Below are 3,116 nucleotides of genomic sequence, written 5' to 3'. Positions count from 1 at the left end.
TCCAAATGTGTTTCATACTATTAAGTACCGTAAATTTCGCTCTATAACACGCAGATTTTTTCTCCTAAAAAGTAAGGGGAAATGTCTGTGCGTGTTATTGAGCGAATGTGTGGTCCCTGGAGCTGACTCGCCGGAGCACAGGGGCAAAAATAGGCAAAAATCAGGCAAAAATCAGATCGGGCGGTCGGGCGGAGGGAAGGCAGAAGCTGCTGCTTTCCTGCATTCTGCTTCAGGGTCTTACTGCCCACCCGCTTCTGTTGCTGCGTTTGCTCAAACTCAACAAAGAGCAGGGAATCCCCTGCCCTCCTGGCAAGCAGAGGGTTAAGGAAAGGATCGAGTCCTTCCTTCTAATTCTTTCCTAGTCACACTGCGTGCCGGCTCCAGCCCACCACCTCCTCCTCTCCGTGCTCTAGGGACTCGCAGGCAGCCGAAACACATGCAGGTGGGAGAGAGGGGGGGCTGGCTGGGGGGGGGACTTTTGCCTTCCTTTCCTCCCCCCCACCCCGTTAAACTCCTCCCCTGCATTCTTAGCCAGCTGCTTCTCCGCACACCCCTCTTGTGCTTCTTGTCCCTTCTGTGTTTTTCCTTCCCTCCCCATTTAAAACGTGGTGACAAAGCACGGATCCACATGGATCCTCAGGATTTTTGCATTGGGTCACCCCAAATTCACCATCAGATCACATTACATGTCCATGGCTACAGTCTGTACCAAAAAAATCACGCACCCACTGTTGCCTGGGGCTGCAATGGTGCAAAAACGTGGTTACAAAGCATGGATCCACAGGATCTTTGCACTGGGTCACCCCAAATTCACCATCAGATAACATAGCATGTCCATGGCTACAGCCTGCACCAAAAAAATCACGCACCCACTGTGGCCTGGGGCCACAATGGTGCAAAAACGTGGTTACAAAGCACGGATCCACATGGATCCTCAGGATTTTTGCATTGGGTCACCCCAAATTCACCATCAGATCACATAGCATGTCCATGGCTACATCTTGCACCAAAAAACACGCACCCACTGTTGCCTAGGGTCACAGTGGTGCAAAAACGTGGTTACAAAGCATGGATCCACATGGATCCTCAGGATTTTTGCATTGGGTCACCCCAAATTCACCATCAGATCACATAGCATGTTCATGGCTACATCTTGCACCAAAAAAATCACGCACCCACTGTTGCCTAGGGTCACAGTGGTGCAAAAACGTGGTTACAAAGCACAGATCCACATGGATCCTCAGGATTTTTGCATTGGGTCACCCCAAATTCACCATCAGATCACATAGCATGTCCATGGCTACATCTTGCACCAAAAAAAAACACGCACCCACTGTTGCCTAGGGTCACAGTGGTGCAAAAATGTGGTTACAAAGCATGGATCCACATGGATCCTCAGGATTTTTGCATTGGGCTACTCCAAACTCACTGTCAGATCACCGGTCTGTGGCCACAGCATGAACCACAAAAATCATACATCCACTGTTTCATTTAGAATATTTTTTTCTTGTTTTCCTCCTCTAAAAACTATGTGCGTGTTATGGTCTGGTGCGTGTTATAGAGCGAAAAATACGGTACGTCCCAGTCTTGAAGCCATGAGAAATCTCAGGGATTGCAGCATATAACTTGGGTTTGGTTTCTTTGGAATGAAAGTTACTCAAGGCTCAAGCATTAATACTCCCACAAATCCTGCTCTCTCACATTCATTTTTTAGGGATCAAGTATAAGGAGCAAGTCAGGCATTTATTTATTTTTGCCCCAATCCCAAGACGGACTGTCCTTTGTTCTCTTTCAGACACAAACTTCCTCTCCTGCTTACCTTCCAGGAGGGTCTACACTCTACGGCCATTTGTTTCTGTGCACCCCATTGCCCTAATTTACATTACAAAGCAGATACTTATGGAGGAATGGGAGAGATTATGGACAACAGACATTAAATTCACAGCATCCTATAATCTCAGGGAAAACACCATGAAAATGGTATAGAGATGGCATCTTACTCCCAAAGCTTGCTAAAATATATAAAGGGAAAACATCAACCTCTTGGAGATGCAAAAAAGAGGAGGGGTCATACTATCATATGTGGGGGACATGTGTAAAGGTAAAAGTAAAGGGACCCCTGACCATTAGGTCCAGTCGTGACCGACTCTGGGGTTGAGGCGTTCATCTTGCTTTATTGGCCAAGGGAGCCGGCGTACAGCTTCCGGGTCATGTGGCCAGCATGACAAAGCCACTTCTGGCAAACCAGAGCAGTGCACGGAAACACCATTTACCTTCCCACTGGAGCGGTACCTATTTATCTACTTGCACTTTGACGTGCTTTTGAACTGCTAGGTTGGCAGGAGCAGGGACCGAGCAACAGGAGCTCACCCCATCGCGGGGATTCGAACCGCCGACCTTATGATCGGCAAGTCCTAGGCTCTGTGGTTTAAGCCATAGCACCACACGCGTCCCCTTGGGGACATGTGTAGCCATTGGCAAATACTGGAATGATATTTATAACGAGTTTAAGAAACTGTTTAAAATCACCTTTAAAAAAACCCCCGAGATTTTGCTACTTTGTATACTACCACCAGAAATTAAAAAAGATATAAGAACATTGTTTATGTATGGTATAACAGCAGCTAGAACCCTTATAGCAAGGAACTCGAAGAATGAAACACTCCCAGAGATTACAGATTGGCAGATACTCATGTTAGAATACTACAATTAGCAAAACTGATCAGGTAGAGGAATATCGAAACAAAAAAACTAGAGAATGGATAATATTTAAGAATTATGTAAAACTTGATTGTACAAATAACTCCATATTAGCAGAAATTGAGTGATATTTGTAAAGAAAAGATCAAATGAATGTATATAAAGCAGAAAGAAATAATATTATACAATGTAAACCTGTGTAAAAAAGAATATTATATCAAACAGTATAATGAGAAGGATGGGAAGGATTGTGCTGATGAATACTTTTACTATGTAAATAACTTTCTCTTTTTTTAATTTGATTTCTTTGTTTCTTATCTTGGTTACTTCTTTAACATTTTTTCTTTATAAATTTTCTATTTTATATAATTTTCTTTTCTTTTCTTTTTTACCTGTTAAGGGATAGTATATAATGT

This window comes from Podarcis erhardii (assembly GCF_964252035.2).
Source record: "Podarcis erhardii genome assembly, chromosome: 9".
In the NCBI taxonomy this organism is placed as follows: domain Eukaryota; kingdom Metazoa; phylum Chordata; class Lepidosauria; order Squamata; family Lacertidae; genus Podarcis; species Podarcis erhardii.
This window is presented reverse-complemented; position numbering follows the sequence as displayed.